Source organism: Pseudorca crassidens, chromosome 5, assembly GCF_039906515.1.
Source record: "Pseudorca crassidens isolate mPseCra1 chromosome 5, mPseCra1.hap1, whole genome shotgun sequence".
Taxonomy (NCBI): domain Eukaryota; kingdom Metazoa; phylum Chordata; class Mammalia; order Artiodactyla; family Delphinidae; genus Pseudorca; species Pseudorca crassidens.
The window spans coordinates 113727882-113751546 of record NC_090300.1 but is presented as its reverse complement, the minus strand read 5'-3'; the positions used below and the strand labels follow the sequence as shown (position 1 = coordinate 113751546).

At 32.8% G+C, this 23665-nt stretch overlaps 1 long non-coding RNA gene across 1 annotated transcript in view; it reads left to right on the top strand.

Annotated features, from left to right (window-relative positions):
- LOC137224540 (uncharacterized) overlaps positions 1–23665 on the top strand; it is a 259089-nt gene that overhangs the window by 76501 nt on the left and 158923 nt on the right. The window contains exons 3-4 of the long non-coding RNA XR_010943375.1: positions 8242–8517; positions 12788–12897. This is a non-coding gene — a long non-coding RNA (uncharacterized lncRNA). The remainder of the gene's footprint in view (positions 1–8241; positions 8518–12787; positions 12898–23665) is intronic.

The following is a 23665-nucleotide window of genomic DNA, read 5'->3' as shown; positions in this document are numbered from 1 at the left end:
ACCAATGGAATTTTTTACAGAACTAGAACAAAAAATCTTAAAATTTGTATGGAGACACAAAAGACCCTGAATACCCAAAGCAATCTTGAGGGGAAAAAAATGGAGCTGGAGGAATCAGACTTCCAGAATTCAGACTATACTACAAAACTACAGTAATCAAGACAATATGGTACGGGTACAAAAACAGAAATATAGATCAATGGAACAGGATAGAAAGCTCAGAGATAAACCCATGCACCTATGGTCAACTAATCTATAAAAAAGGAGACAAGGATATACAATGGAGAAAAGACAGTTTCTTCAATAAGTGGTGCTGAGTAAACTGGACAGCTACATGTAAAAGAATGAAATTAGAACACTCCCTAACACCATACACAAAAATAAACTCAAAATGGATTAAAGACCTAAATGTAAGACTGAACTCTGTAAAACTCTTAGAGGAAAACATAGGAAGAACCCTCTTTGACATAAATCACAGCAAGACCTTTTTTGACACACCTCCTAGAATAATGTAAACAAAAATAAACAAACAGGGCCTAATGAAACTTAAAATCTTTTGCAAAGCAAAGGAAACTACAAACAAGATGAAAAGACAACCCTCAGAATGGGAGAAAATATTTGCAAATGAATAAATAGACAAAGGATTAATCTCTAAAATATATAAACAGCTCATGCAGCTCAATATTAAAAAACAAACAAACAACCCAATCAAAAAATGGGCAGAAGACCTAAATAGACATTTCTCCAAAGAAGATAAACAGATGGCCAAGAGACACATGAAAAGCTGCTCAATGTCACCAATTATTAGAGAAATGCAAATCAAAACTACAATGAAATATCACCTCACACTGGTTAGAATGGGCATCATCAGAAAATCTACAACAAATGCTGGAGAGGATGTGGAGAGAAGGGAACCCTCTTGCACTGTTGGTGGGATTGTAAATTAATACAGCCACTATGGAGAACGGTATAGAGGTTCCTTAAAAAAAGAATTACCATATGACCCAGCAATCTCACCACTGGGCATATATCCAGAGAAAACCATAATTCAAAAAGACACATGCACCCCCATGTTCATTGCAGCACTATTTACAATATCTAGGTCACGGAAGCAACCTAAACTCCCATCAACAGATGAATGGATAAAGAAGATGTGGTACATATATACAATGGAATATTACTCAGCCATAAAAAGAACAAAATTGGGTCATTTGTAGAGACATGGATGGACCTAGAGACTGTCATGCAGAGTGAAGTAAGTCGGAAAGAGAAAAACAAATATCATATATTAATGCATATATGAGGAATCTAGAAAAATGGTACAGATGAACTGGTTTACAAGGCAGAAATAGAGACACAGATATAGAGGACAAATGTATGGACACCAAGGGGGGAAACGGGGGTGGAGGGTGGTGCGGTGGTGGTGGTGAGATGAATTGGGAGATTTGGATTGACATATATTCACTAATATGTGTAAAATAGATAACTAATAAGAACCTGCTATATAAAAAATAAATAAATAACAAACTTTAAAATGTCATAGAGTGGCAGACTGGATAAAAACAAGAGCCTACGATATGCTGCCTACAAGAGACTCTCCTTAGGGCAAAGGACACACATAGATTGAAAGTGAGGGGATGGAAAAGATATTTCAGGCAAATAGAAATGAGAAGAGAGTGGGAGTTGAAATGCTCACATCAGACAAAATAGACCTTAAAGAATATAAAGGAAGAGAAAGAAGGACACTGTACAATGATAAAAGGATCAATACAAGAAGAGGATACTACAATCATCAACTTATAGGCACCTTATATAGGAGCACCCATGTTCATAAAATAAATACTAACAGTCCTAAAGGGAGAAATCATTGGGAACACAATAATAGTAGGAGAATTTAACACCCCACTCACATCAATGGACAGAGCTTCCTGATAGAGAATCAAAAAGGCAATAGAGATCCTGAATGATACAATAGAACAGTTACACATAATTGACATTTTTAGGACATTACATCCAGAAAATCCCGAAACAAAACAGAATACACATTCTTTTCAATCACACACAGAACATTCTCTAGGATTGACGACATACTAGGGCACAAAACTGATGTCAACAAATTTGAGTATAGAAATTATATCAAGCATCTTCTCTGACCACAATGGCATGAAACTAGAAATCAACCACAGGAAAAGAAATGAGAAAAAACTGACTCCATGTTGACTAAACAACATGCTAGTTAAAACAAACAAACAAAAAACTCCCCACAAACAAATGTTCAGGACCAGATGGCTTCACAGGCGAATTCTACCAAACATACAAAGAAGATTTTATATTGATTCTTCTTAAACTCTTCCAAAAGATTGAAGAGGACAGAACACTCCCAAAGACATTGTATGAAACCACCATCACATTGATACCAAAACCAAACAGACACCACCAAAAAAAAGACATTACAGGCCAATAAATTCAATGAATAAAAATTCTAAACAAAATATTACCAAACTAAATCCAACATCACATAAAAATGATCATATACCATGGTCAAGTGGGATTCATCTGAAGTTCACAAGATGGTTCAACATTTGCAAATCAATCAATGTAAACACCACATTAACAAAAGAAAAGTGAAAAACTACATGATCACCTCAATAGATGTAGAAAAAGCATTTGAAAAAATTCAACATTCATTCATGATAAAAACTCTTACCAAAGTGAGAATAGAGGGAACATATCTAAACGTAATAAAAGCTATTTATGACAAACCCACAGCCAATATAATACTCAATGGGGAAACGCTAAAAACCTTCCCACTAAAATCTGGAACAAGACAAGGATGCCCACTCTCATCACTTTTCTTAAACGTAGTATTGGAAATTCTAGCCACAGCAATTAGACAACAAAAAGAAAGAAAATGTATCCAACTTGGAAGGGAAGAGGTAAAATTGTTACTATATGCAGATGACATGAGACTATATATAGAAAACCTTAAGGACTCCACACAAAAACTACTAGATCTAAAAAATGAATTAAACAAAGTAGAAGGATACAAGATTAACACTCAAAAATCAGTTGCATTTCTTTACACAAACAATGAAATATCAGAAAGGGAATGTTTAAAAAAAATACCTTTTAAAAAAGCACCAAAAAAAAAAAAAAAAAAGAAACACCTAGGAATAAACCTGACCAAGGAGGTGAAAGACTTATATACTGAGAACTATGAAACATTAATAAAGGAAATTGAAGGGGATGCAAAGAAATGGAAAGATATTCCATGCTCTTGGATTAGAAGAATGAATACTGTTAAAAAGGCAATACTACCCGAAACAATCTACAGATTTAATGTAATCCCTATCAAAATACCCATGACATTTTTCACAGAACTAGAACAAATAATCTGAAAATTTATATGGAACCATAGGCGATCCAGAATTACCAAAGCAATCCTGAAGATAAAAACAAAGCAGAGGACATTACTCTCCCAGACTTCAGACAATACAACAAGCTACAGTAATCAAAATGGTGTGGTATTGGTATAAAAACAGATGTACAGATCAATGGAACAGAATAGAGAGCCAAGAAATAAACCCACACACCTACGGTCAATTAGACTTTGATAAAGGAGAGAAGAATCTAAAATGGGAAAAAGACAGTATCTCCAGCAATTGGTGCTGGAAAAGTTGGACAGTTGCATGTAAATCAATGAAGTTAGAACACACCCTCATGTCATGTTCAAAAATAATCTCAGAAAGAGAGCATAGGCAAAATATTCTCTGACATAAATTGTACTAATGTTTTCTTTGATAACTCTCCCAAGGCAATAGAAATAAAAACAAAAATAAGTAAGTGGGACCTAATCAAACTTACAAGCTTTTGCACAACAAAGAAGCCATAAGAAAAGAAAAGATAACCTACAGCATGAGAGACAATTTTGCAAATGATGCAACAGACAAGGCCTTAATCTCCAAAATTTCAAAATATATAAATGGCTCATACAACTCAACAACAAAAAAGGAAACAACCCAATCAAAAAATGGACAGAAGACCTCAATAGACATTTCTCAAAAGAAGATGGCCAGTAGGCACATGAGAAGATGCTCAACATCACTAATTATTAGAGAAATTCAAATCAAAACTACAAAGAGGTACTGCCTCCTCACACCAGTCAGAATGGCCATCATTAAAAGTCTACAAATAACAAATGTTGGAGAGGGTATGGAGAAAAGGGAACCCTCCTACACTGTTGGTGGGAATGTAATTTGGTGCAACCACACTGGAAAAGTGTAGCGATTCCTCAGAAAACTAAAAATAGAATTACCATATTATCCAGCAATCCCACTCCTGAGCACATACCTGGACAAAACTATAATTCAAATAGATACATGCACACATATTTTCATAGCAATGTTATTCACAATAGCCAAAACATGAAAACAACCTAAATGTCCATTGACAGATCAATAGATAAAGAAGATGTAGTACATATATACAATGGAATACTACTCAGTCATAAAAAAGGAATGAGGTAATGTCATTTGTAGCAACACTGATAAAACTAGAGATTATCATACCAAGCTAAGTAAGTCAGAAAGAGAAAGACAAATACCATATGATATCATTTATATGTGGAATCTAAAATGTGGCACAAGTGAACCTATCTACAAAACAGAAACAGACTCACAGAAATGAGAACAGACTTGCCGTTGCCAAGGGGAAGAGGGGCAGGAGCGGAAAGGACTAGGAGATTGGGATTAACAGATGAAAACTACTGTATATAGGATGGATAAACAAGTCCTACTGTATAGTACAGGGAACTATATTCAGTATCCATGATAAACCATAATGGAAAATAATATAAAATAAGAATGTCTATATGTGTATAACTGAATCACTTTACTGTATAGCAGAGAGTGGCACAATATTGCAAATCAACTACACTTCAATAAAACATTAAATTAAAAAAATAAATAAAATATGGATCTTTTAGTATTTAGCCACATAAAGATAACAATAGCAATTTCAAATTATTGAATAATTGCAATACCTTATGCACTGAACTTAAAATTCGTTTCAAAAATCATGGCATTAATATAACAATCCTATGAGAATAATCCCAGTATTGCAGAGTTAGTAACAGAAGGTTAATGTCAGAAAAAAAATTGCTTTAATTATTTGTACCTCCACCTTTTCTTAATCTGAGAATTGAAAGATTAAAAAAAAAACTGGTGATGTTGGTACAGGTCCTGAAATACATTAAATAAATGATTATTAGTATTAATTTGTTGAAATAATTTTCAACATTTGCTGAGAAACAAACAATATAAAGAAGTTCTAAGTTTCCAGAGTTACATTAGCAAAATGGTGGATTAGGAAGCTCTAAGCCCTCATCATCCACAGAAATATTAAAATCCAAACAAATAAACAAAAGCTATTAAACTAGAGACTAGCTAAAGTAACTTTATAAGAGCTCTGGAAAACAGTCAAAGGTCTACAGCAACCAAGTGAACACCCACTCAAGAAAAAGTCACATTCGAAATAGTGGGAAATTTCTTGTCACTTTTACTCACACTTGCCCCAACCCCCCTTCCCAGCCTGGTGCAGTCTTGTTCTAGAGGAAGCAAGAGCTCAGTTCAAAACACACTCGTTTGAATGGGAGGGGCCAGAAAGTACCTCATTGAATCTTCATGCATTTTTTTTCATTACACTGACTACATACTCCAGTAAAATTTTGAATAGAAATGATAAAACTTAACATACTCTCTGTTTCCAGATATAATGGCAAGTGTTCAATAATTCATCATTAGGCATGTTGTTAGTTGTAGTTTATATGTATGCCCTTTATTACATCTAGAGACTTCCATTGTTATAAGAAAAGTTATCAAAATGAGGTAATAATTTGTAACTCTAAATAATGAAATATTTTAAAAATTCTAACATTTGGTTTCCTTGTATGCTTATGGTAGATATAAAAATATATACAATTTTTTGTGTCAAATAATTTGACAACAATATTTTATACAATTTTACCCAATCTCAATAAAGTGGAGAAAGATAATGCAGAGAAAATATTTCTATGGAATGGTTAAAAGTCAGATTAAAATATTTTAAGAATAGGTAAGAGATGATATAATGAAGGGAGCAGGTAATGAATACCCCTATGAGATTTCTAAAAGAAAGATAATAATGCAGTCTCAGTGTTTTAAACTACTCATTAAGACTTCAGTTCATGACACTGCTAGTGTCTTGAATCCTCTGCCCTCGCAAATTTTGTAACTGGTGAAATTCTACCTGCAATTCATATGTCACCTCTCAAATCTAAATAAATAATTTATATTTGCATGTAAGCCTTCAAGCATTTTGTTCCACATTTTAGTTTTGTCAGAGGTAGTCCTACTGCTGCAGGAGTCTCTAGAGTAAAGTGGCTAAAAGTATGCTTTCTGCAGTTTTACTACCTGAATTATAATCTTACTCCCACAGTAACTAAAAAGCTGTGTAATCTGAGCCAGGTTACTGGAGCTCTTTGGGCTTCATTTTTTCATCTGGGAAATGAGACTTAAAAAACAAAAGTACCGGGGCTTTCCTGGTGGCGCAGTGGTTGAGAATCTGCCTGGTAATGCAGGGGACACAGGTTCGAGCCCTGGTCTGGGAGGATCCCATATACTGCGGAGCAACTAGGCCCGTGAGCCACAATTACTGAGTCTGCGCGTCTGGAGCCTGTGCTCCGCAACAAGAGAGGCTGTGATAGTGAGAGGCCCACACACCACGATGAAGAGTGGCCCCTGCTTGCCACAACTAGAGAAAGCCCTCGCACAGAAACGAAGACCCAACACAGCAAAAATAAATTAATTAATTAAAAACAAAAGTACCAATGCCACCGTGGATGTGAGGATTAAATTAGTCAATGCTTTTGAACCTTTCAACCAAGATCACTCACCAAGTGTTCTTACTATTATTGTCATTATTCATTATTATTTCTGCCTCTCACATTGGATTGTTGAGTCTTTGAGGACAATAATTGTCTTTTAATTTTTCAGGAGATTAGAATAATATTTCACAATTTAAACAGGTCAGTTATATATTTGTTATATGCGACATACATCCAGATTCAAATATAATAAGGATGCAAATATTTTCATATAGTCAATATATTTAATTAATTTTTTTGATGGAATGGCCATTGATAGTGGTGCTTTTAGTTTTTTCCTTAGAAATTTGTCATTTTGAAATAAATGTATTATTTATGAATGATCAAGGTTAATTCAAATTTAGGGAACAATTTGGAATTATTTAGTTATTACAGTAGTAAGCTCTGACTTGATGTAAACATAATTCCAGAAAAATTTACACTAGAAAGGCTTTCAGTTTTACAAAGGCTTGTATATGCCTTTCCAAAATATCAAATAATATTCCTAATGCTTACATACTCCATAGGTATATTTAATGGGTCCACTGTTTCACTCAGAAATCTGATATTCCTATTGCATAAACCACCTTTGAAAATATTTAATGCTTCAGCAGGTTTTAAATGTTTTTAAGTCATTCTCCAAATTTGGCAAGGCCTATTTATCATCCGTCTGTAGATTGATTCCTATGTGCACGTGTGCACTGTTCACATGTGGACCATAATGTGCACACAAATATTCAACTTAATTAGAACACTCAGAATCTTTGAAATTAGAAAGAGACACTGGGAAATGCTCAGAGTCAAATGAGATTGAGAAAATCTAGTGTTAATTCAAACTGTTTCTGTTGTTGCTACCACATATATAGCCCTAAGTGAGTTAACCTGTAACTGCAGAGACAGCAGATGTTACACATTAAGGTGATTGTAAAGCTTTGCACTGATCCCTAGTCTCCACCTTCAGAAATTCTAATTTGATTGTTCTGGGGAAGACCCCAAACCTGAGTAGCGATTGATTCTAATGTGTGTTCCAGGTTAAGATGTTGGTGTAGATGAGTGATAATAGTTCAGCCTCCAAGCCCAATTCCTACCTTCCTCAAAGACCTTATGGTAGGCAGAATTTGTAAAATGTCTCCCGAAGATATTAAACCCTAATCCCTAGAAATTGATAATATGAGGTGGTATTACTTTGCTGATTATGTTATATGGCACAGTTGACCTTAAGAAAATCAGAGCATCTGGTAGGCTTGATCTGATCACATGAGCTCTTAAAAGCAGAGAGGAAAGGTTAAATAGATTCAAGCCAGGAGAGTGATTTAATGTGCTGTTGTTTGGCTTTAAAGATGGAGGAGACTTCCTGAAAAAGAACTGAGACTGATAGCTTCTAGAAGCTAGGAGCACCAGTACCCCGCCCGCCCCCCCAACTAAGAGCCACTAAGAAAAAGGGGCCCTCAGTCAACCTTAAAGAACTGGATCCTACAAACAACTTGAGTGAGTTTGGAAGCAAATTCTCCGATACTCCAGATAAGAACCCAGCCTGGTTGAGACCCTGATTTTGGTCTTATGAAATTCTAAGCAGAAAATTCTCAAGCCTGTCCGGACTTCTGACCTACAAAAATGTGAGTTAAACGGGTATTGTTTTAAGCCACTAAATTAGTGGTAATCTGTCACTCAACAATAGAAAACTAATATAGACCTCAAAAATTCTTTAAACAAGATCCCTAGGCCTCTCATGTTTGTTTTCATAAATACACAAAACTTAAGCTCCTAGGCCAAATCTCTCCAACTGTTCTAAATCTCAATTATGACCTTGGTTCATCCACCATCTCTTAAATTCTATCTGCTTACAGGAATTTACACAACATTTTCAGTGACTTTATCACCGCCTCATGAAAGAATTTTCTGTTCCTTCTCTTTTTTTTTTTTTTCCGGTACGCGGGCCTCTCACTGCCCTGGCCTCTCCCGCTGCGGAGCACAGGCTCCGGATGCACAGGCCCAGCGGCCATGGCTCACGGGCCCAGCCGCTCCGCGGCATGTGGGATCCTCCCAGACTGGGGCACAAACCCACGTCCCCTGCATCGGCAGGCGCGGGAAGCCACCTGCATCGGCAGGCGCGCCACCAGGGAAGCCACCTGTTCCTTCTCTTGATAATGAAATCTTTTTCTTCCTTAAAGGCACAATTTCCTCTTCAGCACCTCCCCCCAGCCATGCAGTTGATACCCTTATTATTGTTTCTAGCCCAATTCTTTACCACTTTCTAGGAAAACCAGTCAACAAACAACACCACAAAAGTAAAATACATATGAAGCTTTGTGATACCTGCCATTGTTTAAACCCTCTTCCCACCAATCTTTCCCTCACTCCTAGTAATTGACATCTGTTAAATTCTTGGAAGCTGTTACTCTTTCACAAAAGAAATTGGTCAGTTCTTTGAATGGCTTCATACACTATATAGATAACTTTTTTTTCTGATGACTTTGTCCCAGTTTCTTACCCTCCTGATTTACAGACTCTTTTGTGTTTTTTTTTTTTTTGAGACTTTTAATAAAATGCCTTCTCAACAACAGAAACTTTTGGTTCCCCTGATTCTAATCTCTAAAATTACCAATTCAAACATATGTCTCTTCTCTCTAGAAAAAAAAAAAAAAAAAAAAAAAAAGACTTCCTTAGTCAAAGAAAAAAACTATAAATAACTTTTTTCTTCTCGTTAGGACACCCAGTTCCCAGATCCTTCTTCATTCTGACAATCCTTTCTTCACTTCCTTTCTGATCCAGCAAAATGTTCACAGTACATTCATCCTAAATTACCTTACCTTGCACGGCAAAGACACTAACAGGGAAATAATCTATGAGTTATTTTTGTGCTTTGTTAGATAGTCATAATAAACGGCATGTTGCAGACATGATAAATGCAGGACCAAGAACCTCAAATATGACTGCAATGGAGTTTGACACTTTACTTCTATCGATGCACACTACTAAATTTCTATGTTCAAATTCAATGCCCTAATTGCTAAAACAATGATTTGTAAAACGTTCCCATTATTTATAAATACCTGACCTTCTTCCCCTGAATCTTCTCCATGCAGAAGGTTTGAGACAGGGATGCCTTCTACCAGTCTTTCTATGTCTACAGTTTATCTTCTTGTACAATGAAGGAGGTGTTCCTCCAAATATTTTAGGTGACTACTTTAAACTGTGCAGTAGATTACAGTTCTTATTTTCACCTCAAGAATTGAAAATTCAACTACTTTCCCTTATATGTTCAATATCTCCATGTCCCCCACGTTACAGAGTCTCCTATCTTAAAGGAAAATACTAAACACACAATACTGATCACACATCACCTCCTGTTGCCTAGCCTATCAGTCTCCTTCCCATTATAGATGACTTTCTTCTTTCATTAACTTTCCTGACACCCCCTCATTCAATTTCAACCTTGCACTCCCAGTCTTACAAAGATTCCCAATGACTAAGAATCCAGATTTCCAGTACCTCTGTGTCTTTACATTTAGTGGATATTTTATGTTTTATCTTGCTTAACTTCTTAGGATTATTTGCGCTAAAAAAATCTCTTGTATTAGATTCCCCGGCAAAACTTTACTGTTTTTTCTCCTACCACTTTGGTCACTCTTTTTTTTTTTTTTTTTTTTTTTTTTGCCATCACATCTTCATTTACTCAAGTATTAGTGTTGGGGTTCTTTGACACTTTGTCTTGAAATTTCTTCTTCTCTATACAAGTTTTCCTAGGTGGGCTGGGTAAACACCTATATCTAAATGACTCCCAAATTTATATCCCTAGGTCTGATATCTTCTCTGAATCCTAAACATGTATTAACCCAAAAGTCAATACTGGGAAAATAAACCCAGGCACCTCTACCCCTTAAAATTGCCTTCCTTTAGAGTTCCTTATCCCAGTAAATGACAACATTTCCCAATAGTCCCAAGGGACCAGACACCTAGGAATCACAGTTTAACCTTCCTACCCCATAAACTTTATATCCAATCCATCACATAGACTATTGACTTTTTTCCTAATGATCTCTCAGATTTATTGACCTCTCTAATTCCACACTTTTTCTGCCCTAGTATTCTTAAATACTACATTCTGCCCTGGAATCTAGTATTCTTAAAGCATTTAAATTCAGCTTATAATTAATGCTATTATATTTATAAATCTAATAAAGAAAATTGTATTTTGTTTTATTCATTTGTTTACCTCAAGTGAAGCAGATTAAATTCCTTTATATAATCATTTTCAGTTTACAACTTAAATTTCCTCATATTCAGACTTTAAAATATCCATTTTCTTTCCGTTTAATTTCATATGACATAGTAAGAAAAATTTTGTAGTGATTAAACATCTTTTAAATTTAATATATTGAATTTATAAATACAATGAACTTTCTTTTGAGTTTGCTCAAATAGTCCAATGGTGTTAATGGACTAAATCAAAAAAATATCATATACATTCCTAATTCAAATTTTTAAAAAATTACAGAATTCCACATATTACATTAAAATCTGAAACCTAATGTATCAAGTCCTCCAAATTTACTGTTATGAAAATGTTACATAACAAATTTAAACAGATTTCTCTTAATTTAGTACAAAATTGCTAACACCATGTGCATGATTTATCATATTTAGTCAGAAAGCTTCTTGAGATTAAACTTACTTAAAAAGAGCTTAATAATTTCAAGGGAGTAGAGATTGTCATCCTAAACAAAGGAGTTTGTTAATTAACTAACTGGCCAGAAACCTGGGATGCACATATTGGACGTCAAAAATACATATTTTTTCAGTTATTCTAACTTTCCCTAGATGTGCATGGATATTTCAAGCAGATATTTTCAAAAAGGATTGGCTTCAAAATCTCCTTTCTGAATTCAGTTTATATCATTACCTGTTTCTTCTGACTGCTATATCTAAAACTTCACTCCCAAATCATGACCAATTCCATCACTTAACTCTTAATTACCACTTTAATTATTAAAAAAAAAACTAATGTGAATATTACTTTTAAAAATCATGTATGCATCACTCAGTTTCAACTATAGATACACTTCTATTCTTGTTTTACCTTTATTTCATTACCATTTCCCCATTGTTTGTCCTGTATTATTTCACAGATTTCTTTTAAAAATATATTTTAAAACAAATACTTTCTGATTGAATTGGATTATTTTCTTATCTCTCTCTCTCTCTCCCTCTTTTTGGTTTGGGACTCTTAAAGATGTTTAAATGATGTCTTAAATATATTCTGAATTTCCCTTATTTTGGTGGTGGGGTTAAATCAGCAAAGACATGCTAATGATACACCACTCCAACTCACTAAGCTTAGTTTAGGCTTCTATTTTCCAGTTACCATGTCCCCTTAAGTGCTCAACTTTGTTTTGTTTTATTGCTTATTTTTATTACAACTTGCCAAAATCTTTGTGGCTAGGTAAGTTTTGGCAGTCATGGAAGCAGTGGCATTTCAAACAGTAGTAAAAGCTATTTCTATTCTTTTGTGGTGGTGATGGAAAAGAAAGCAAAAATCTAATCCTAAACTGACTCATGAGAAGCTTTTCAGATAGTAGCAGTTCTCTCCCAGCTGCTTCTACTCCTTTCTAGTTACTGGGAACACATGAAGCTATGGTGCAGTACTCCTCCAGGCAAGCACTGATAGGATTTTTATCAGTATATGTTAGAAGTTTATATAAATGGAATAAAAATGTGTAATCTTTTGTCTCTCTTTCATTAACAAAATGATTTTGAAATTCTTCCACATTGCAGTATGTATCAGTGGTTCATGACTTTTTATTTATGAGTTAGCAATATATTTTATGGGTTGACCACATTTTATTTACTCATTTACTTGATGAAAGACATCTGAATTTTTTCCAGATTTTATAAACGAGCTGCAGTGAACATTTGTGTTCAAGATTTTGTATGGATACATGCCTTCATTTTCAATGGATAATACCTAGGAGTGGATTGCCTGGATCATATGATAGGTAAGTGTATAACTTTTAAGACACTATCAAACAATTTTTCAAATCAGTTGTGCTATTTTACATTTCTACCACTATGCACAAGAATTCTAATTCCTCTATGTTATGCTGACTGCAGGTATAATCTTCTTAAATTTTAGCCTTTGTAATAGGTCTGTAGCAGTATCACATTATAAATTATTTTTTTCCTTTCCCTAATGATATTGAGATTTTTTTCACATTTTTCCATCTGTCCATCTTCCTTAGTAAAATGACTAGTCAGATATTTTGGCCATATTTTATTAGATTATCTGTTTTTTATTATTAAGTTTGAAGTATACTTTAATATTTTTAATAGAAGACCTTTTTCAGATATATGCTTTGCAAATACTTTCTCTCAATGTGTGGTTTATCTTTAGTCTTATCAGTGTCTTTCAAAGAGCAGAAGTTGTTAATTTGATGAGGTCCAATTTAATAACTTGTCCATTTATTAATAATGTCTTTGGTATCAGAATTAAAAAAAAATTCTGTGTAAATCATGGTCACAAAGATGTTCTCTCATGTTTACTTCTAGATATTATATAATTTTAGTTTTGTATTTAGGCCTATGATATTTTGAGTTAATTTTTGTGTATGTTGTGAAATATAGATACAAGTTTACTTTTCTGCATATGGTTATCCAAATGTATCAGACATTTTGTTGAAGATTGACATTTCTTCTCTGCATTGCCTTTGCACCTCTATCAGAAATCAGTTTCCCATATGTGTGGGACTATTTCTGGACACTGAATTCTGTTTCATTGTTCTATTTGCTTACCTTTATACCACACTCTACTGACTACTGTAGCTTTATAATAAAACTCGAAATCAGGTAGTTAGTACTCCAAATTTGTTCTTCTCTTTCAAAGTTGTTTTAGCTATGCTAGATCACTTGAATTTTCTAATTAATTTTAGAATAACTGTCAATTTCTTTTAAAAATGCCTATTTGGACTTTAAATAGAATGGCATTAAATCTAATTGTTAGTTGGGGGAGATTTAAATATTGTACAAATATTGAGTGTTCTAACTGGTGAGCATATATCTCTCTCCTTTCATTTAGCTCTGCTTTAATTTCTGTAAGCAATATTTTATAGTTTACACTATAGAGGTTTTCACATCTTTTGTAATATTTTTTCTTTATTTTCTATTTTTAATGCTATTAAAATGGTGTTTTTTAAAATTTTAATTTCCAATTGATTGTCACTAGCATATAGAAATACAGCTGATTTTTGCATATTGATCTTGTACCCAGCAACTGTTTTAAATGACTTTCTCTATTACCTTTTTTTGTAGATTTCAGTGGATTTTCTACTGAGATAATTATGTAATTTGTGAATAAGGGCAGTTTTATTTTTCCCTTTTCAATCTGGATGCATTTAACTTATTTCTTCCTCTCAATGCCCTTTCTAGAGCTTCTAGTACAATGTTAAATAAAATTAAGGAGAGTAAACATGTTAGTCATGTTCCTGATCTAAGGGAGAAAATAATCAGTTTTTCATGGTTAAACATGGTATTAGCTGTAGGTTTCCATATGTTAGGGAACTTCCTTCCATTTTAGTTTGCTGAGAGGTTTTATGAGAACTGGAACTTAAATTCTGACATTTTTTCTGTCTGTTGAGATGATGTGGTACTTTTTTATTGTAAACATGGAGTTATGGACTGAAAGTTTTTTCCCTTCAAAACTCATAAGTAGGGGTTCTAACTCTCAGTACCTTCAAATGTGGCTTTATTCAGTGATAGAACCTTTTAAAGAGGTAATTAAGTTAAAATGAGGCTATTAGGATAGGCCCTCACCCAATCTGATTAGTGTCCTTATAAGAAGGGGAAAATAGAACCCAGAGAAAACACTAGAGTACATATGCAGAGAGGAAAGACCTTGTGAACACACAGCGAGAAGGCAGCTATCTGCAAGGTAAGGAGAAAGACCTCGGAGGAAGCCAAATCAGCTGACACTTTGATCTTGGACATCCATTCATCAGAACTGGGGGAGGAAACAAATTTCTGTACTTAAACCACCCAGTCTGTGGTATTTTGGTACAGCACCCCTAGAAAACTAATACAGATACTGAATTACATGATTAATTTTTTAAGGCTTTAATTTTTAGAGCAGTTTTATGTTTACAACAATATTGAGAGGGAGGTACAGAAATTTCTCATATACCCTTTGCCACCAACAGGCATAGCCTCACCCATTATCAATATCACTCACCAAAATGGGGCTTTTTTAAAAACCAAAGATGAGCCTCTATTGACACATCATAATTACCCAAAGTCCATAGTTTCCCTTGGACTTTGATATTGTGTGTTCTATAGTTTTGGACAAATGTAAATGACATATACTTATCATCATAACATAAAGAGTATTTTCACTGCCCTAAAAAGACTCAGTACTTTGTATATTCATCTTTCCCATGCTCTAACCCCTGGCAACCACTGATATTTTTTACTGTCTTCGTAGTTTTGCGTTTTACAGAATGTCATATATTTAGACTCACACATGTAGAGCTTTTAAAACTGGCTTCTTTCACTTAGTAATATGCATTTAAGTTTTCTCCATGTCTTTTCACGGTTTGAAAGCTCATTTTGTTTTACTGCTTAATAATATTCCATTTTCTGGATGTACCACAGTTTATTTATCCATTCACCTATGAAAGGACATCTTGTTTGCTTCCAAGTTTGTGCAATTATTAATAGAGCCACTATAAACGTCCATGTGGAGATATTTTGTGTGGACATGTTTTCAGCTCCTTTGGGTAAATGTCAAGGAGTGTGATTGCTGGATTGTATGATAAGAGTATATTTTGTTTTTTTTAGAAACTGCCAAACTGTCTTTCAAAGTGCCTGTACCATTTAGCATTCCCACCATCAATGAATAAGAGTTTGTATTGTACCATATCTTTGTCAGCATTTGCTTTTGTCAGTCTTCTGGGTTTTTGCAATTCTAATAGATGTGTAGTGGCATCTCATTTTTGCTTGCATTTCTCTGACTGCATATAATGTGGAACACCTTTTCATATGTTTACTTGTCATCCACACATCTTTTCTGGTTAGGTGTCTATTAAGGTCTTTGGCCCATTTTTTAATGAAATTATCATTTTTTTAATTAAGAGTTTGTTTTGGTTTTGTGTGTGTGTGTATATTTCATTCCTTTATCAGATATGACTTTTGCAAATATTTTCTCCCAGTTCTTGGCTTGTTTTATTTTCTTGACATTCAGAGAGCAGACATTTTTAATTTTAATAAATTCTAGTTTATCAATTATTTCTTTCATAGATTATGTCCTTGGTATTTTATCTGAAAATGTATCACCATATCCAAAGTCATCTATAGTATATTCTACAAGTTTTACAGTTTTGCATTTTACATCTAGGTCTCTAAACTATTTTGTGTTAATTTTTGTGAAGGGTATAAGGTTTGTGTCCAGATTCATTTGTTTTGCATGTGGATGTCCAATTGTTCCAGTACCAATTGTTGAAGGAAATATATGTACTCCATTGCACTGTTTTTGCTTCTTTGTCAAAGACCAGATGACTATATTTATGGGGTCTTTTTCTGCAGTCTCTATTTTCCATTGCTCAGCTTGTTTAATACTACACTGTCCTGATTACTATAGTATTATAGGAAGACTTGGTGTCTTGTTCTTGTCCTTCAATATTGTATTGTCAATTATGGTCTTTTGCCTCTCTATGTAAACTTTAAAATCACCATATCCATGAAATAGTTTGTTGGGATTTTGATTGAGATTGCATTGAATCTGTAGATCAAGTTGTGAAGAACTAACATTTTTGACAATATTGAACGTTTTATCAATGAACATGAAATATCTCTCTATTTATACTATTATTTCATTCATCAGAGTTATGTAGTTTTTCTGATACAGATTTTTCCATATTTTATTAGATTTACACCTAAATGTTTTATTTTGAGGGGTGCTCATGTAAATGATAATGTTTTAATTCAAAATTCAACTTATTCATTGCTATTATATAGGAATGCAATTGACTTAACTATATTAACTTTGTATTCTGCAACCTTGCTATAATCACTTACTAATTCCAGGAGGTATTTTGGGTCACTTCTTTCAAATTTTGTACACAGATGATCATGTCATCTGCAAAATATATATATATTTTTTGTCTTCCTTTCCAACCTCTATACCTTTTATTTCCCTTTATTGCCTTATTGCAATAGGAAGGAGTTCCACTATGATGTTGAAAAGGAGTGATGAGAGTTGACATCCTTGCCTTGTCCTGATCTTAGTGGATATGCCTCAAGTTTCTCACCATTAACTATAATCTTAGCTACAGGTTTTTCTTAGACAATCTTTAACAAGTTGAGAAAGTTCCTCTCTAGTTCTAGTTTTCTAAAAGTTTTTATCATAAATGAGTGTTGGATTTTTTCAAATGCTTTTTTTGCATCTATTGATATAATAGTATGAATTTTCTTTTTGAGTCTTTTGATATGAAACATTACATTAATTTTTGAATGTTGAACCATCCTTACATAAATGGGATAAATCCAACTTGGTCATGGTATATAAACACACTTGTACTTCTTGGGTTTAATTTGCTAATATTTTGTTGAATATTTTTTGCATCTATGTTCATGAGAGATACTGATTTGTGGTTTTCTTGTAATGTCTTTCTGGTATTGGTATTAGAATAATGTTTGCCTCATTAAATGAGTCAGGAAATATTCCCTCTGCTTTTATCCTCTGAAAATGATTGTAGTAAATTGGCATATTTCTTCCTTAAATGTTTGGTGGAATTCTTTGGTGAACACATCTGGGCCTGGTGCTCTCTGTTTTGGGAGGTTATTAATTATTGATTCAATTTCTTTAATAGATAGAGGCCTGTTCAGCTCATCTATTTCTTCTTGTGAAAATCTTGGTAGAATGTGTTTTTCAAGGAACTGGTTTATTTCACCCAGTAGAATTGTTCATAATATTTCCTTATTATTATTTTAAAATCCTTGAGATCTGTAGTTATGTCTCTCTTCATTTCTGACATTAATAATTCACATCCTCTTTGTCATGATCCACTTGGTCATGTTCATTAACCATCTTTTTATATTTTTGTACTTGACTTGTTATTATTGTAAGTTATTGTATCTATATTTATAAAAATCACTTGTCTATGATTTCCTTTTCTTGTACTGTCTCTATATGGTTTTGGTAACATGGTAATGGTAAATTAGTTGGAAATTATCTTTTACATTCTGCATAAGTTTTTGTGGAATTGTTATCATTACTGTATTTTCTTTAAACATTTGGTAGATTTTGAGAATAAAACTATGTAAACATGGTATTTTCTATGTGAGAATGGTTTTATCTACATACTCAAATGGTTGTGTAGATATGGGACTATTCAGGATAATCATTCATTCTTGAATGAGCTTTGGCAATTTGTTTTTTAAGGAATTTTTACATTTAGTCTAAGTTGTTAAATTTATTGGCATAAATATGCCTTTACTATCCTTTTAATATCAGTGAGTTTCAGTGATGTAACCTGTTTTATTCCTTATAGTTTGATTTGTCTTCTTTTTTCCTCTCTAATAGTCTGTGGAGATGTATAGAATTTTATTGATATTTTCAGCAAACTAGGTCTTGATTTTATTTTTTAATTGTTACTCTGTGCTCTATTTCATTTTTGACTCTGATCTTTATTATTTTCTTTCTTCTACTTTCTTTAAATTGAATTTGCTCTTCTTATTCAAATTATTAAAATATAATTCATTGATTAGAAACCTTTATTCTTTTCATAATTATTTTGTGTTACACATATTTGCTATATAATTTCTGAAGACATCTCCTAATTTCATGTTTTAAAAATTTTTCTTCTTTGATTAATATGTGATTTTGAATTGTATTACTTACTTTCTAAATATGTGGTCAATTCAAGGTATAGTATGTCTATTATTGATGTCTAACTTAATATCATTTTGGCCGAAGAACATTCTTTATATGAGTTGAATCCATTTAAATTTAATGTAACTTCCTTTTAGTACAAAATATGAGGTCTTTTAAAAAGAATGTGCATTGTGCTGTTGTTGAGTGTAGTGCTCTATTAATGTCATTTAGCTCAGTTTGATAGTGTTGTTCAACATTCTATATCTTCTATAATCTCATAGATTTATGCTCTACTTCTTTAGTTTACTAAGAGAAGGCTACTGAAATGTCCAGCTATAGTATTTTTCTATTTCTCCTTGCTATTTTATCAGTTTTGCTTCATGTATTTTGAAGATGTTACTAGGTGGATAAATATTTAGGATTATTATTTGCACTAAATAAATTGATCCCTTTATCCTTATGAAGTGACCTTCATTAACAGTGGTAATATTCTTTTCTCAGAAATTGACTCTGTCATTCTAGCTTTCTTTTGATTAGTATGATATTTGTTTTCCCATCCTTTCATTTTCAGCATATTTGTATCTTCCCTTGGGTAGCATATAGTTGGGTCTTGCTTTCTATAGCATATTATTTATTCTGTTGGATTATTACCTATTTACTTTTTTATTTTAATGATTGTTTTATGGTTTGCAGTATATAGCATTATAGTATCATTCACATTATAGTATCTCATTCCATGTGTTGTGTAAAAACAATAGTGTATTTGCAATAGTTTAGTTCTATTTCTATCACTAAACTTTTGAGTTATTGCTGTCATCTATTTAATGTTTATTTTATAGGCTTACAGTACATTATTATTATTTACATTTAAACTATCAATTATATTTAATGAGATTTAAATTATTTTAAAAACTCATAGATTTATCTGTTTACTTACTATTGCCTATGCTCTTCTTTTGATGGTATTGATCCAGATTCTTTTCTGTTATGATTTTCCTTCTCTCTAAAAGACTTCCTTTAATATTATAGTGTGAGTCTTCTTTTACTATATATATATATATATGTGTGTGTGTGTGTGTATATATATATATATATTAGCTTTTGTGTGCCTAAAACGTCTATTTTTTTTAACCTTCAAGTTGGAAAAATATTTTTGCTGCATTTAGAATTCTAGCTGGCTTTTGTTTTCTTTAAGTGTTTAAATTTTTGAGTCTGCTTTTCTCTTACCTTTCATTTTTTTCAATGAGAAATTGTCATTCCTATATTTCTTCCTTGACATATAACATCTTTTCATTTATACTCTTCATCTCTATCATTATTTTTAAGCAATTTGATTAAGATGTGCCATGTAGTTTTCTTCTTGACTATAGTTATTTGAGTACATTAAGATTTAGAATGTACTCAAATCACACTAATCTATTTTTTTCAAAGTTTTTATCTTTTCACTTCCACCTCTTTTTCTATTCATTCATGGATTCCAGTTAGACATATATTTGACCACTTTAATAGTCTCACAGTTCACTGGTGCTTTGTTCATGAATTTTGAGTCTCTTTTATCTCTGTGTTTCAATTGGAAAAATATTCTTATGTCTTCAAGTTTACTAGCTTTTTCAATAATTTATTATAATTAGTTATTTCCTTCAGAGTATTCTTTGTTGTTTGCAGTATAGTTTTCATCTCAAGAAGTTTAATTTGGGCCCTTTTGGGCCTACCAGATATATTTTATGTCTCTCAACTGTTTAAACACATAGAATAAAGTTGTGGTAACTTTTAATATGTTTCTCTGAAAATTCTATTATATTTATCAGTTTTGAACAGGTTCATCTAAGTGATATATCTCTTCATTATGTTTTGTATTTCTATGCTCCATTATATACCTGCTAAAGTATTATTGGACTACAAAGAGTGTGAATTTTGCCTTGTTAGATGCTGGGTGTTTTTATATTTTTATAATATATTTGGTTTTACTTCTAGGCAATTTAATTTTCCTGGAATATTTGATCCTGTGAGTACTTGCTGTTAAGAAAACGTAGGAAGGACTAGAACAATTCTCTTTATAGTTTACATATTCCCTAATACTAAGACACTCTGTTGTGTACTCTACCCCATGCCTGATGAATCATTAGTTTTTCCAGTCTGGCTGATGAAGCAGGATCTACTCCCAGCCCTGTGTGAGTGTTGACCCTTTATCTGAATTATTCATGTGAATCTTGGTAGTTTATTCACATATTTATTGAGTAGTACTCAGATGATCATGTGAAGGTGATTCTTTGCCAATCTCCAGAATTCTGTATCTATGCAGCTCTCTCTTTTTTTTCTTATACTTTGTTATTTCAATACTATCCACTGTCTTGGTCTACCAGGATCAAAAAAAAAAATTTTTGTTTGTTTGTTGTGGTGGTTTCAAGCCAAAGGATTAAGCATTTTCTTAAAGAAATTTTATAGATCTATTATAAGAAATGATTCAGTGAAGAAGAATATCTAAACTAGTGAAACATAAGTGAAACAATAGCATGGTATTTATTTCCTATAACATTTACTTATTAAATATAAACTTCACAGTTCACATACCTTACTTATTTTAAAATTATTTTAATCATGGGAAAGCTTTTAAGTGATATAGCAATGACATTTTCCATGAAATTATTGACTCTTAGAGTGGAAGTGAAGGTAATTTAGTTCAGCTTCTCAGTGTATTAATACTCACTACTTTCTCCCTTACATGTGGCCAGCCAGTTTTTCTTTAAATACTTTCAATGTCTACAAACTTATTTTTTCACTAGGCAGGTCATTGTAGTTATAGAAAACTCTTTAAAATAAGCAGATATATGCCTGTCTGTAACTTCTGCCCACTAGTCTTAGATCTTACACGTGGAATTCCAGTGAAGTCTAATCCATTTCTACTAAACAAATGTTCTAATAGTTAAAAGATCACCACTGAAGTTAATGGTTAAAAAGATATTTGAAGGGGGCTTCCCTGGTGGTGCAGTGGTTGGGAGTCTGCCTGCCGATGCAGGGGACACGGGTTCGTGCCACGGTCCGGGAAGATTCCACATGCCGCGGTGCAGCTGGGCCCGTGAGCCATGGCCACTGAGCCTGCGCGTCCGGAGCCTGTGCTCCGCAATGGGAGAGGCCACAAGAGTGAAAGGCCCGCGTACCGCAAAAAAAAAAAAAAAAAAGAAAAGAAAAGAAAAGATATTTGAAGGGTAAATGGGGGAAAACAATATAAACTGCATATTAGATAACAGTATATTTTTCAAATTCTAAGGATATAATTGTATTTTGTTTATATTAGAAAATGTCTCTCCTTTTTTAGAGACGCGTGGTAAATTCCTTAGTGGCTAAGTTTCATATGTGCTATTAGCATTAAAATAATCAGCAAAATAAAGACAAAACTTGCTTCTTCATCAAACAGCCTTTTTCTTATACTGTTGGACAGAAATTTCTTTTATTTTCCCTTTTTAGGAATTATATATATATATATATATATATATTTTTTTTACCAGAAACATTAAACTAAAGGAGTCACATTTCAACAGTTCAGCTTTTGAAAGACACACGTTCCAATTTACTCAACATAGCAGTTTCTCGTATATCACATAGAAAAAATTTGTATTGTGCACCATATTAGCATGAAGACAAAATGTTCTGCTTTTCATACATACACCAATTAAAAGAAATGAACAGATGGCATTTTTATTATGAATTTCTAGTCCATTTTCCACATGTACCATTTCCATGCATTCCAGAGTATTCTTGCTGTTTAGCCTTATTTTTGCCCTGAAAGTAGATTTTCTGTGCTAAACTTTATTCTTGAGTTTATTTTAAGTGCAAATAAGTCTGCACTTGGCTAAAAAAATCAATGTAAAAAATGGTGCATAATAAAATAATTCATCATTTAAATAATGATTCCTCATAACTTTCCTCTACTTACTATCACCCATTTTCTAGTCTTTGTTTCCTCTGTTAAGTAAACCTTTCCTACATTATATTTTATGTACAAAGTCTTTAAATTTGCTTTCCAATTGTTGCTTACTACTTATGTAAAGTATATTGTTTAATTCTTTTCAATGTGTGATATTGTTTGGCTATCATAGTTGAGATAGTACTCATCATAATTCTTCCAATTAAAGTTATTTTTTCTTTTTTGGTTTTGTGCATTTGGTATCTTTCAAGTTAACAACAGGGATCTTCTGAACAAATTTAAGTCCTTTAGTGAGGTACAGGTGCAATTGTTAAATCTAGACATTGAGTAATAAGGGGGTCTGTTATTCTTTCTCATGTTTAAATTTTCTCAAAATATTAAAAACCAATTGTCACTATTTTTCCAATTTCTATAATATGAGTCTGGTAATTTCTGCTCATTTGTTAGCACATATATTTATTTTATTTTATTTTTGTTGTTACTGCTATTTTGAAGGGAATAATTTTCCATAATGACTTCTAACAGTTTATTTCTAAAACAAAGAAAACTAATCATACTCATTTTTAAAAAGTCATTTTCTTTGTTCTCATGTCTGGTTAAATTTTGTTTAATTCCCTTCGAAATTATATCTGAAAGTCATATTAAAAACATTCTCTAATTTTTCAGCAATTATAACAAAAGTTTAGACGTTCTTAAAATCCAGTGATAAATAAATAATTAAAATAGTACAATCAAGAACACTAATGAACACAGGATAATTCATAGAAGAAATTTAAATAAAATTCTCATTTGTTCTCATGTATTCAATGCTCAAAGAAGTGCACATGTTAACTTTCATACACATTGATGTTCTATGTCCCTGTGGTATAACAAAATATTAACTTTTACATTTGGACATGTAGATTGGTACAGCCTTTCTGAAAAGCAATTTGGCAATACAGATTAGGCATATAAAAGTTTATATTCTATGACACAGTAT